The sequence below is a fragment of the Notolepis coatsorum genome, assembly GCF_963971535.1.
Source record: "Notolepis coatsorum genome assembly, chromosome: 4".
Lineage (NCBI taxonomy): Eukaryota > Metazoa > Chordata > Actinopteri > Aulopiformes > Paralepididae > Notolepis > Notolepis coatsorum.
In genome coordinates this window covers 87592286-87607262 of record NC_140168.1, presented here as the reverse complement: position 1 = coordinate 87607262, position 14977 = coordinate 87592286, and the positions used below count along the sequence as shown (strand labels likewise).

Sequence of the window (14977 nt, the reverse complement as noted above, 5' to 3'; positions counted from 1 at the left end):
TCTGTCTGTCTGTCTGTCTGTCTGTCTGTCTGTCTGTCTGTCTGTCTGTCTGTCTGTCTGTCTGTCTGTCTGTCTGTCTGTCTGTCTGTCTGTCTGTCTGTCTGTCTGTCTGTCTGTCTGTCTGTCTGTCTGTCTGTCTGTCTGTCTGTCTGTCTGTCTGTCTGTCTGTCTGTCTGTCTGTCTGTCTGTCTGTCTGTCTGTCTGTCTGTCTGTCTGTCTGTCTGTCTGTCTGTCTGTCTGTCTGTCTGTCTGTCTGTCTGTCTGTCTGTCTGTCTGTCTGTCTGTCTGTCTGTCTGTCTGTCTGTCTGTCTGTCTGTTTCTGTCCCACCCCCCCCCCCTCAACAGAGAGACAGAGAGAGACATGGAGAGAGACAGAAACATAGAGACAGAGAAAGAGACAGAAACATAGAGACAGAGAGAGAGAGACGGAAACAGAGAGACATGGAGAGAGACAGAAATATAGAGACAGAGAAAGAGACAGAAACATAGAGACAGAGAGAGAGAGAGAGAGAGAGAGAGACAGAAACTAGAGACACAGAGAGAGAGACGGAAACAGAGAGACAGAGAGAGAGACATGGAGAGAGAGGTCATAGCTACACTATGTCTCAGTTCATTAGTGTGGTGGAGGGTGTGATGCTCTCGTGATTTGCTCTGGTGCTGCTCTCCTGCAGAGCGGCTCTAATCAGACCAGGTAATTGGCCTGAAGTCCGGACAGCCCTCCACACTACTCTCCCCTTTCTCTCTCTCTCCTCCTCTCTGTCTTTCTATCTTTCTCTAACTCTTTTCCTATTTTCTTTTCTTCTATAGCTGTGCCTTTTCTCTCTCTCTCTCTCTCGCTCATATGTCGTTTTCTCTTTTCCTCCATCCCTCTCTCTCAAGTTAAAGTTTCAAGTTTGCTTTTATTTGTCACGTATGGAGTACATGTACATTACAGTGAAATGCTTGGTTCTGTATGAGCCCCTGAGAATGTGCTTCATACAGTAAAAAAGTAAGTAAAATAGCAATAACACTATACAATATACAATATACAAACTAAAGTACAACCTAAGTACAATGAGGTACAAAATGCAGACAATGAGGTACAAAAACCTTTTTTTTAAAGGCAAGTTGCAAAATGCAAATGAGGTATGGATGTAGTGCAAATCCCTTTAATAAATAGATAAATATGTCTCTCTGTCTGTCTGTCTGTGTCTGTCTCTCTCTCACTCTCTCCTTGTGCCACATGTTTACTCTCTCTCTCTCTCTCTCTCTCTCTCTCTCTCTCTCTCTCTCTCTGACTTCCACCTGTAACCCTTCCATTCCATCCTGTCTCACCATTACACCGTGTTACACGTTACCAGACACTTGTCCCTGTTCACCTCCATGCTACTGTGTAACAATGTTGTAGTACTCGAGTCCTGGACTGATTTTCACGACTTGTGACTCGACTTGGACTTGAGCACCAAGACTCGGACTTGGACTTTGACTCGAGCATTGACTGCATTCGGACTCGGAAGGTGCAGACAAGGACTCAGACTTGTTAATTGATAAATACAGTTATATATATATATTTGTTTTTTGTAATAGGCCCTAATCATTTGGCATAAGATGTTGATGGCTCGTGCATTTTGTTTGGCTATTGTGTCACAAAGTAAATAAACTCCCTTTGAAACGGTGACCGCTGTGTCATTTATCTTTAATGTAGACCTTTTTTAAATTGTATGTCAGCTCTTTGACTGCCAGAGTGGAGTGGACTCAACCTTGATGACTGGGACTTGGACTCGGACTAGGGTAATGGGGACCCGACTCGGACTCGACTCAGGCTCTTTTTTGGTGACTCAGACTTGGACTCGGACTCGAACACTGGGGACTCGAGACTCGACTCGGACTCAAGATTTAGTGACTTGAGTACAACACTGCTGTGTAAACAGACAGACCCATGGGCAAATTCGTAAATTCACTCTCTCTGACTTAAATGTGTAACCCCACACACACACACACGCACACGCACACGCACACACGCACACGCACACGCACACGCACACACGCACACACATACACACACACGCACACACGCACACACACACACAAAAACTCAATAGAGTTCCTTTTTTCATTGGTGTAGTAGGTTGACCACGCCTGCCCCCTATACTTTAGCCACACACCCTTTAATAACTCATGAACCGTTTCTTATAGAGAATCACAGGAGGTGTCATTGGACCCAGTAGAGTATAGTTTTGCATTGGTGTAGGTTAGCCCCACCCTCTATAATGTAGCCATGCCACCTTACATAACCTGTTTAACCATTAACCCTTTCACTGCCAAACAGCAGCAGGTTAACCCTTTCACTGCCACACAACAGCAGGTTAACCGTTTCAGTAGCCGTCGGTAGTGTGATAGTAAGGGTTAACCTTCTGTAGTGTGGCAGTGAAAGGGTTAAGTCTTAGACATTTGTGGGAGGCGTCACTGGTCTCATTGGAGAGTTCCAGTGTAAAAATATCCTCTTACAACTAATAATAACAACTACATGAACATGCTTTTTTTGTTTTTTTTTTATTATCTTTTTCCCCCTTCTTTTTCCGTTTTTCTCCCATCCCAATGTTAGTCGTTATGCCAATTCCCACTCCCCTTCCTGGTCGTTGCGCACTCTACCCCCTACCGTCAATCTGGGAGGGCGGAGACTATCACATGCTTCCTCCGACACATGTGTAGTCAGCCCACCGCTTCTTTTCACCTGGCAGCGCGGACTCTCACTGGGAGAGTGTAACGTGTGGAAGGTCACACTACCTCTCCCAGATCCTTCCCTTGCCGTACAGGCGCCCCGACCGAACTGTAGGAGTCGCTGTTTACAACGTCCAGGACGCGTCTATTCGAAAGGCAACCGGTTTATGCGTTTTGCGAATCTGATTGGCCACTGACGTTTCTGGTCATGTGACATGTGCGCCCAATCGCGTGACGCGCCCATTTCCGCCTCGACCAGCAGCAAACTACCTAACGCCTCGTTTATCATTGGTTAAGCTTAGCCGACTCTTTCGAAGTTGGTTAAGGTTAGAGTTTGGAATCAGGGCTGGCGTTCTATCGCCCTGCTCTAAGACAAACTCTAACCTTAACCAACTTCGAAAGAGTGCCTAAGCTTAACCGGCGAAAGAACTTGCCGTCACACGATTGGTGCGACCAGAAACAGCAGTGGCCAATCAGAGCGCAAAACGCGAACGCGGAAGCATAAACTGGTTGCCTTTCGAATAGACGCGTCCAGGACCCGCTCTCGCCGGCGTTCCCACCCGCTAACACAGCCAATTGTGTTAGTATGGACGGTCGGCCAAGCCGGAAGCACCACAGCTGGATTCGATCCCACTGTCTCTGTGCTGGTAGACAGACGCTTAGTCCGTTGCGCTACCCGGCCGCCCGAACATGCTTGTTTAAGCTGCGACCAACAGCTCTATAGCTCACTCTGTTGGTTGTTTGGTTGGTATTAATTGTAGTATTAAAAGTATTCTGTACTTCTGTATGACAACTAATAAAGAAACTTGAACTATTGGAGACTTCATTACAAATAATAACAAACGTATTTCTTTTTACAAACATTTGTGTGTTTGTGTGTGTGTGTGTGTGTGTGTGTGTGTGTGTGTGTGTGTGTGTGTGTGTGTGTGTGTGTGTGTGTGTGTGCGCGCACGCGCTAGCGGACTGACCATCGGGAGCGGCCTGGCAGACTGGCATGGCCTGGCCCTGTCAGACTGGCAATGTTTTTAATTTTATTTATTTGTATATTATATAGTGATGCACGATATATCGGCCGCCGATATAATATCGGCCGATATGGCCGTTTTTTTACACATCGGTATCGGTCCGATATCAAGATAGGGCCGATATTACATTTTTTTTTTTTTTGTTATATACATGTTTTGGCCTTAAATAGTTTCAAAATATCAGTCATTTCTGAAAATAAGTTACAAAAGTTAAAAAATTATGCGTTTTGGAAAATAGCTCTTTATTTGATTATCATAAAAAAGTGTTTTCTATACAGAGATATCGACATCGGTAAATATCGGTATCGGCCAGAACAGCAATATTAATATCGGTTATCTGTATCGGCCACAATTTTCACATCGGTGCATCACTAATTATTATATTATTTTGTTGCCCACAGTCAGGCCACTGAAATCCGAAGCAGGCCACGGTCAGTATAAGTGTTTCTAGTTGCGCGGAGATGTGCTCTCTAATATACGTTCGTTCCGCAGGCAGGAATGAGTTAACTTTTGTCACCCAGCGCGAGGCAGCGCAGCGCGCCTGCGCGGGCATGTCAGATTGATGTTTGTAGCTAGATAATCCTCCGTGGAGCACTGCTTTCCAACATGAAGAGAAAGGGTGGTGCAGAGAGGGAAAGACACACAAAAAGGCACTAGTCAGAGATGCTGCTAAAAGTTATTTTATCATCTACTATGACTTGAAGAAGACTTGGAACTAGCGATTGAGACCAGGCATAAACTCATAAAGAAAGAAAGCATAAAGATTAAGAAATCGAGAAGTTGGGTCATTTTCCTATTGACTTGTATACAATCAGAATTCTTTTTGCAGCTGTTGACTGTATAAAATGGCGAGTTATATACAAATGCACCCCCTGCAGTTGTTATGAACAGTGAAATTAGCTATAGACAGTGTTGGTTGCTGTAATTAAACTAATTACAATTTTACTTTTTTCTTATTTCTGTTCATTGAATAGTAAATTCCAGATGTTTGTTTTTTTAGTTCAAGAGTTTTAAAAGAGAGTAAATGATTTGCCCATCACCTTTCCACAGAGTTCACACACATATGAAGCACTCTTCTTTAAATAAAGTTTGCTGTGATTTGAAGCTTTTCTACAGTTGCATGTTTTGTTTTTGTTTAAACTTTTCCCTGTTATACTTGCAGTTATGTAGTAGTTATGTAGTAGTAGAATAGTTGAATTCTATTATAGTGAACAAATAGGTAACATGTAACGTCATATTAGCATTCCTACCCAAGAATAAATAAAGTTATCCAAAAACAAATTAATTTAATTCATTAATTTGTTTATTTCAATTGAGACACTAATGGAAACAAATAAAAAGATAAACATTCAAAATAAAACAGCAACATGTAAGAAACTTTTTTTTATTTTTATTTTTTTATAATTTTTTTATAATTTTTTAAACAAACACATAAACAAACATGACAACACACGATAAGATATACAAGCATTAGTTGTCAGTGCACATCCAATGAAATCATATTTTAGTTAATTGTCTTATATAGGATATACCCCTAATACCTGTTATCTAAAAACCTACACACATATGCTCCAGCTCGAACCCCCCCCTCCCGGACCCCACCTTGGATAGTACCTCCATTATCCCTCGCACCTAACCAGACACTACCATTATAAGCTAGCTTTTATTCTCTCCACCACTTCTAACCACATTTTGGATTCATTGAGACCCAGAATTCTTGCTGTAGATATTTCTTTCCGGCAAATTTTTTCCGGTTGAAACCAGCGTGATGCGATCAGCTTTTTAGCTACTGTGATACCCGATAAAACCAATCTCTTTAGCTGTGGATTTACTGCAAACTCAAAAACATCATTCAATAGTAATACCGAGGGGTGTACAGGGCCCCGTTCCCCGTACCTGGTTCAACTAAGTCGATCAAGATGTCATTATCCAGATTCAGTTAACCCGATGTTTGAAGCCGGGATTTTCCTGTTCCTCGAAGGTGGATTCAGTCTCGTTAACTCAAGCCAGACTTGAGACCCAGGATAAGTGCGCGTGCCCGCCTCAGCCGAGAAGGCAGCAAGTGTCGAGAGCAGAGATCCTGATTCTCTAGCGGCATTGATTGATTAATTGATTTAAAACTTTAGTAACATATTGCAGTACGGCTCAATCGCCTCGCCGACAAGTTAAATGCGTTATCTATAGGCTAATTTTAAGTCCCTCATTACCTCAATCAATCAGATTATATTTCTTTAAACTTGCCTGCTGGATTGAATAATCAAATGTGATCTTGCTAGCGAAAATCATTAGGTAAACTGTTATACAGAATAACGATACGGCTCTCTTGCCCATTGATTGATGTATGGTCGTTCTTTTACTTATCTCCCCTGTGGTGTAACGGGTTCTTCTTTTGACTTTCACGCAGACGACCGGGGTTCGAAACCTGGTCGTGTCCTTCTTTTTGCAAATTGCAATGTAGGAATAATTCAATTTGGTGCACGTTGAGAGCTATATAAAGAATGACATCCTCAATGCATGTAGATTTATAATATTTTAACTTAAAACTATGCTACCTTTGCGTATAATCATTAATATTATATTCCAAAAAAATATATTGGAAACACGGGGTTTCGAACCCCGGTCGCCGGGTTGCCAGGATTCAGCACTACCGCTGCGCCACTGTGCCAGATGGGTTAAATACATTGTTTATACATTAATGAACGAGAGACCCGTGTTTAGAATAACCACATAATGTGTACATCGCACCGAGCGAGCGCCACGGTATATAACGTGCATTATTTAGGACAAAGTGAATTTAGTATCAGCATTTTGGGTCTATTTTACATTTCAAAAGACCCCTCTGGAAGAATGGAGCACAAAAACGTAATTCAGAATGGTATAACGCAGATCCTAGACTGTGGGAATAATTTCAGGAAACGCGCTGTCACTTTCTTTGCGGGGGCGTGGCTGTGCTTCATCCGGCTAACTTGAACTTAAACCCTGCTTTCGACCAGGCTCAAACTTTTGGATCTGTTGTCATGGTGATTTGGACAATCCAGGTACGGGGAGCCGGAAAGTCCGGCTTAAGTCAGACTTAACCGAAAGTTATCCGGCTAACTCAGTTATCCAGGTACGGGGAACGGGGCCCAGGTATATTCCAAGATACGAGTTTTGATAATTGTTGGGTCACATCCTTCCAGAATGTCTTAACTGGTGGGCAGTCCCAATACATGTGCATAAATGTCCCTTCGTCCCCATTTGTACATTGGGAGCATTTGGAGTCTTGTTTAAGACCCATTCTGCTCAATCTTATAGGAGTCAAGTATGTCCTGTGAATATAGTTAAGATTGATTTGTTGATGGTCTGGGTTCCTTGATGTAAGTCGGACATTTGCCCAGGCTCCTTGCCAATCAAAGTCACTTTCCAGGTCTGGTATATCCCTCCTCCAGGCAGAGTCTAGTTGGAGGGTTTCATACGAGGACGTTAGTAATTGATGATAAAAATCTGAAACAAAACCTCTCGATGTCTCTCTTTCATAGAAGAATTTGTGGTATCTGTGGTGTTCAATTGGTATGTCTAATGGAACACCGTGAGACTTCAAACATAGCCGTAACTGTATGTAAAAAAGCCATGTGGACTTGGTGAGATTAAATTTGTTGCATATTTCTCCATAACTACAAAAACCCTGTTTGTTAAAAACATCCCCTAATGAGTGTATGCCTTGCTCTTCCCATATAGGGAATCTTATACGTCGTTTTTCAATTAAGAGTGCATTGTTATTGAATAAGTGTAATTGTGCTTCACCGTTTGTCTTATGGTGGGGAATATTTCCACTCCCAAGCATCTAAAATGTTTTACCATATGTATCTCTCCTGGGAGGGTTATATCTTTTTTTGCAGGGGTGTTAAGTGGAAGGAAAGCCGACTTCGGCCAATTTATCTTAAATCCCGATAAATCACCAAAGTTCTCAATCAACTTGAGCAGATGAGGCAATGTGGTGTTGGGGTTTTGCATGAACAATATTACGTCGTCCGCATATAAACTAATTTTATGTTGTGTGCCCTTGATTACGATTGGTTCTATGGATTGGGATTGTCTTATATATTGTGCTAAAGGCTCTAATGATAGATCGAATAGTCCGGGACTAAGAGGGCAACCCTGTCTGGCTGAGCGTGATACCGGAAATATTTTGGAGATGATTGTACCTGTTGTAATCATGGCCGATGGGTCTTTGTATAATACTTTAATCATATCAATGAATCCTTTTCCTAACCCCATCCTTTCTAATACTGCCCATAGATACGACCATTCCAGCCTGTCAAAGGCTTTCATAGCATCCAGGGACAGCATCGCCTTAGGTATGGCGTCATCCTTGTCGGCATCTAGTACGTGCAGTATTCGTCTTATGTTATCAGTGATCAGGCGGCCTCTTATGAAGCCAGTTTGGTCCGGGTGAACTATGCTTTTGTAATCTGATGGCTAATACCTTAGAGTACAGTTTGATATCGGTTCCGAGGAGGCTTAAAGGTCTATAACTACCGCACTCGTTGGGGTCTTTGTCTTTTTTAAGGAGGACTGTTATGAGTGCAATATTGTCATTCTTATGGAAGTTCCCCTCCTTGACTGAGTATAAGATCATATTTAGTAATAAGGGGCCAATTATGTCCCAACAAGAAAGGTAAATTTCTGATGGGATACCGTCTCTTCCAGGAGCCTTACCACTTTGCATTTCAGATATGGCCTTCTTGAGTTCCTCTAGTGTGATCGGTGTTTCTAACTGTTTAGCGTCATCCTCTGAAAGTTTAGGGAGAATAATTTGATTAAGATATGTGTCCATTTTGTTTTGATCGAAGGTCGTTTCTGATTTATATAAGTCGGAGTAGAATTCTTTAAATGTATCGTTTATTTTTACAGGGTCTGTTTCAAGTACTTGTTGTGCTCTAATGGTAGTTATATCTGCAAATTTTGCATTAATTCTTAATCGCATGGCTAATAGGTGACTAGGTTTAGAACCTTGGGAGTACTGCTGTTGTCTTGTGCTGCGTATTTGTATTTCCGATTGTTGTCTGTATATGGCATTGATCTCTATTTTTAGTACGTTAACTTGATTCTCTAGTCGAGTTGAGTTGTTGTATTTTAGAGAATTAAATAACGTTGAGTAAAGCGTTTCCAGCTCAGCCAGTTTTGTGTATTGATTCTTGCGCATTTTGGAGGAAAAGCTATCAGTGAAATCTTTGATCATTCCCTTTACCGACATCCATATTATTCTGGGGTCTTGCACCGAGTTTGCATTCTCCCGTTGGAATACTATAAGAGCTTCTTTGAGTTGTGTAATGAATTCCTTGTTATTAAGCAGCATAGAGTTAAATCGCCATCTTGGGGCTCGGGAGGATAGTATACCAAATGTTCCTTTAAGGAGTAAATAACAGTGATCTGATAGTGCGTTGGGTATAATTTCCACTTCATAATTATCAAATAGTCTCTGTGATGCAAAGACATAATCTATTCTGGATAATGTGTTATGTCTCGCAGATCGACAAGAGTACTTTCGGGTCGTAGGATTAAGTAATCGCCATAAGTCATTTACACCTGTAATCTTCGACCAATCCTTTAATGCCTTAGATGAATTCTTTTGTTCGCTGGAAAAGGCGAGGTAAGATTTGTCCATCCTTGGGTTCCAAATGGCATTAAAATCCGCACCTATTATAAATGAGTAATCGGGAATGTCTAACATTGCATTGGTTAGTGTAGTGAAGAAATCCTCTTCGTACAAATTTAGGGCGTATACCGCTACCAACGCTATTTTCCTGTTCTTGTGTACAATCTTAGCTATAGTTATCCGACCTTCTACATCAGACCATACTCCCTTTAATTCAATATTCAACTTACGTTTAACGACTATGGCTACACCCCGAGTTCTCGTACCAATAGAAGAGTGACTAATATTATGATATGTGTTGTCCGCTAATTTATCTATGTCTTTCTCTAGAATGTGCGTTTCGCTTAGCAGAGCAATGTCCACCTGTTCTTCTTTCATCAGTGTGAGCACGCTTTTGCGTTTGAGTTGGTTATTTATTCCCCCGGTGTTCCAGATCATTATATTCAAACTAGCCATAATCTATACATGTTGTAGTGTAGTTTTTGGTAATGCTTCTGGAGTGCGAGGCAATAATAGATATACATCCAACTAGTGAGGTCCCGTTGAGAGCCGAGCTTAAAAACATACATATATACAAATAAAAATCCCCTTCCCTCCCCTCCCACCGAGAGTCGTACAGGATTGTGTTCCATGAACACAACCTTTGCGTATGACTCCCTCCCTTACACCACCGGATATCCCAGAATGATCCAATTATCCTTAACATTATACCATAGGATCTAACACTCTAAATTCTACCATAAGTAGAATGTCGACTGTGGCTTGGCCACTTTCCCGTTAAATAAAAATTAAAATAAGATAAAACTAAATATAAAGACCAAAAATAAGCTTCAATTATCATGCCCTAATCACTTACATTTTATATGAACTTGTGTAATTTATAATAACCCATGAATAATATGGAGGTATTGAACTGAAAAGAGAACCTCAATAAATCAGAGAAAACAGAAGAAAAAATACAAGTAAAAGGAAGAGAACATTAACTTAGATCTTAAAAGAGCTTTGCTATGCTTAAACATCTAAAGTATAAATTGGAGAAGTAGTGGAAATATTTCCAATTAATAAAAAGCAGTTTTTAAATACGTATAAGCAGCATTTCCCCTGGCCAGGGGTGGGCGATGATCCGTTGTGAAGAATATTATTCCAGCCGGCCGCTGCTGTGATGTGGTTCTGCAGCTAGATGCTGTTGGTTATTCCCCGAAGGGCTTCTGGTTGATTGATTGATTGATTGAAAAGTTTATTAACAGATTGCAGAATGGGTACAGTACAGTACAGCTCAATACATACAATTGTTAAGGGGATGCAGACCAGAGAAAGACTTTCGTCTTGTTTACATCAGGGTCCCCCATTTTCAATTCATCATAACATATATGACATACATGACATACAGATAGACAGTACTGCTACATCTATACATTTATGACATATCAGATTTGCAAATACAGTACTGTTTGTGATACAAAAGTGTCCAGAAAAGGAGTGTATATACATTTGGCATAGAAACTGTACATTGGAGGAGGTTGGTTGGGTGGGGTGGGGTTGGGTGGGTTGGGTGAGGGCTGTACATTGGAGGTGGGGGGGGGGGGGGGGGGGGTTGGGAAGGGGACACACACACATTTTACACTGTACATTGGAATATTGACAAAGCCTTACTTGGTCATTTACTGTACAACTAGGTTAGGACATTTGTAGGGGCCAGTTTCGAATTGCAGTCTCACGTAGGTGTTTTTTGAGATTGTTTTTGAAGGTGGGTAGTGATTCACATTCCTTTACAGCTTTGGGTAGGGCGTTCCACATTGATGTGGCATAATTGCGAAACGTGTTTAGTCCCTTGTTTGAGCCGAATCTGGGTTTTACATGATTTGTGGAGCTCCCTCTGGTGTTGTGATCGTGGTATTCACTGACCTTTGGGAAGTATTTTGACATGTACATGGGTACCTTGGTCGCGTAGTGTATCTTGTAGACCAGGCCCATTGCAAGTTGCTGTACTCTGTCGTCTACTCTAAGCCATCCTAGGTTGTCAAAGTGGGCAGGGGTGAGGTGGGTTCTAGGAGTCAGGTCAAGTAGTAGTCTGACTAGCTTGTTTTGAGATGTTTGTAATTTGTTTTTTAGTGCCTTTGAGGTGCTTTGGTACCATGAGGTGCAAGCATAGTCGTAGTACCCTTGAATGAGTGCTCCTGCTAGAGTCTTCAGGGTATTCTTGTTTACCAGAGAGGAGATCCGGTACAAGAATCGCGTTCGTTGGTTGACTTTTTTTATTACATTGGATGCCATTTTGTCACAGGAAAGATTAGCCTCTAGGATGGAACCCAGGTAGGTAATTTCATCTTTCCTTGTGATAATATTGTCACCCACTGTAACCGAGAAGCCGTCGGTCTTGCTGAGTTTGTTATTTGAACCGAAGAGAATGGACTCTGTTTTGCCCATGTGTAATGATAGTTTGTTGTCGGCGAGCCATATGCAGATTTTGCCTAGTTCCGAGCTGAGGGCTTTTTCAACCTGTAACTTGTTCTTGTCAGAGACCAGCAGGGCTGAGTCGTCCGCAAACAGGAACAAGTTGCAGTCACAAGCTGACGACATGTCATTTGCATAAATTAGGAATAGTAGCGGTCCTAGTATGCTTCCTTGTGGAACACCACAGCTCACTGTGAGGGGGGGGGGATAGGGTACCGTTTACTTCCACCATCTGTTCCCTCCCCTCCAGGTAGGATTGTATCCAGCTCACTGATAAACTATCAAAACCAATTGCTTTTAGCTTGTCAATCAGAATGGTGTGATTGACAGTGTCGAAGGCCTTTTGTAGGTCCAGCATGACCATGCCGCAGTATTTGCCCGCGTCCACCTCTTGTTTGATGTGGTCGTTCAAGTAGAGAAGGCATGTGTCAGTGGAGTGGGATGTTCTGAAGCCAGATTGGAATTCGTAGATTAGATTTTTTTCCGCGAGGTACTTTTCGATCTGTTCGTATACTATTTTTTCCATGACTTTCGAGATGGATGTAAGGATAGTATGTCTGGCCACGTATTGCTGTTATTCCAGAATGTTCCCTATATCAAAGAATGCTTTAGATGTTCTCGATTATTCCAATATGTCGTTTTTACATGTAAGAAACTTTGTAAACATTGTAAGGTCACTACGTCAGGGAGGAACTAATCACCTGTATCTGTTGGTTTTAACGTGTTCTTTGTTGTCGTAACACACGGCGGCTCTGTAGCTACAACTTAAGCTAGAGAGAGACATTTCACACAAAGCTGACCACCTCTCCAAATTAGGCAAAAATAAATGTCAGTCTTTTTTGGGAAGCCTCAACAAAAGAAGATTATGTGACCGCCACCGCATCGACATTGATGCCCTAATAAAGACCTTCATCAGCGCCAACCCGGAGAGAAAGGCCACATTTGGAGATGAAGTTGTGGGATGCATGCAGCAGGCGCGGCGCATCTAAGGTAGGGACAATATATAATGTTGTCGTTTAAAACTGCCGCCGTGCAGCATCAGGCATTGGGATTATTGGCTGTGTTGGCACTTTCTTCGTCTGTTACCATGGTGATCTGATCTGTGGTCTGTGCTGCCCTGCTAAACTGTGAGTTGTTCAGCAAACTTAACCGTCGAGTCATTTCTGCTCGTTAATTTGCCCCCCCCCCCCCCCCCCCCCCCCCTCTCTTTTCGTTTAATTCCCCCCCTCAGCATCCGTTATAAATGCGTTCCGCGGTTATGATTATATTCTGTCGGCCTGGCTGAGTCAAATTCCCGGTAGGAATTATGGTCCCAGTGTGTGTGTGAGTGTGTGTGTATGAGGGAAAGAGCTACAGAGAGTGTATATTGATGTATTGATTCAGTATCCGTGATGAATTAGAAAGTTGACTGTTGAACACACACACACACGCACACACACACATGCACGCCTGGTTTAGGCTACCAGACTCATTACCAGCAACAACTAAAATTCTTCCAGCGCTTGGCTGCTCCCATCTCACATGGCTTCCTGTAAATAATTAATTTAATACATTGTCAAAGTCCATGTTGTTTGGCTGCAAACCAAGACAGAGGACAGTGTGTGGTGTTGTTGTACTGTATGTGGTCGCTATGATCCAAGGAACACAAGTCACTTAAGCCTGAAAACACACACACACACACACACACACGCCTGGCTGGCACTCTCAGACAAATATTAAAGGGGACATATTCTAGTTCTTTTCAACAAGTTAGGGGTCTTTGAGGTCCCCATAACATGTCCTTGAAGTATTTAGCTGAAAATAACACTCAGATTTAGCATTCTAGCAGCCTCTATACGTCTCTGTTTCAGTCCTGTTCCCAATGGGCTGTTGCTGTGCCTGTAACAACGAGCAAGCTGCTTTTATCGTACAAATACGATAATTATCGTACATCTAGCAGTAGTATGTGAGCCTGTACAGTCGAACGAAATTCAGATCTAACTTTTAGACTCAACGTTGTCGATCAAATATGACTCAAGATCCAGCAATAGACCTGTTCGCTGTATACGTCAGACTATTTTTCAAGTTCCAAGTTTTAATACTCTTATCAACATGAGAGTCAACAAATGCTTGCTTGCCTTTATGCAGCCATTTAACACAAAAGGGGTGATGCACAAAATAACTTAAAAGAAAATAATAATTTAAAACAATGAATATAGTGTGCATGAAATAATAGGGGAAAGAAAACGTTAGGAACTTGTTACATTCACCCACACAAGGGCTGAGTAATCACACACCCCCTCTCTCTCTCACACACACACTCTCCCAGCTCTCTTTCTCTCTTGCCCCTTCCTCATCTCTCTCACCCCCCCCTCTCAATGAGAGCATCAATAATACACCTGAGTGAAGTCTAGTAAAAAAAAAATAATAATAATAATAATTTTTAAAAGTTAATCGTGAGTTAAAGAAAATAGTGGCGTTAATAGAATCGGGCGATAACGCGTTACTAGTATGTTAACTTTGACAGCCTTAATATATATATATATATATATATATATATATTAGTGCTGTCAATCGATTAAAATATTGAATCTGATTAATCGCATGATTGTCCATAGTTAACTCGCGATTAATCGCAAAGCTTTTTAATTTTTTTATCTACCTTAAACTGATCTTTTTCAAGTTCCAAGTTTTAATACTCTTATCAACATGAGAGTCAACAAATGCTTGCTTTATGCAGCCATTTAACACAAAACAAAAGGATGACCGTCATGCATTGCAAATTTGCATCAAATTCAAAACAGAGTGATGCACAAAATAACTTAAAAGAAAATAATAATTTAAAACAATGAATAAAGTGTGCATGAAATAGTAGGGGAAAGAAAACGTTAGGAACTTGTTACATTCACCCACACAAGGGCTGAGTAATCACCCCCCCCCTCTCACACACACACACACACACACACACACACACACACACACACACACACACACACACACACACACATACACACACACACACACTTCAGAAACAAACATAGTATCAATGAGAGCATCAATAATACACCTGAGTGAAGTCTAGTAAAAAAATAAAATGTTCTTAAAAGTTAATCGTGAGTTTAAAAAAAATGGTGGCGTTAATAGAATCGGGCGTTAACGCGTTAATACCATGTTAACTTTG

General features: G+C 41.6%; 1 protein-coding gene across 5 annotated transcripts in view; it reads left to right on the top strand.

The window, feature by feature from the left end:
* Positions 1 to 14977, top strand: part of LOC311227199 (polypeptide N-acetylgalactosaminyltransferase 15-like) — a 102119-nt gene that overhangs the window by 5814 nt on the left and 81328 nt on the right. The window lies entirely within an intron of this gene.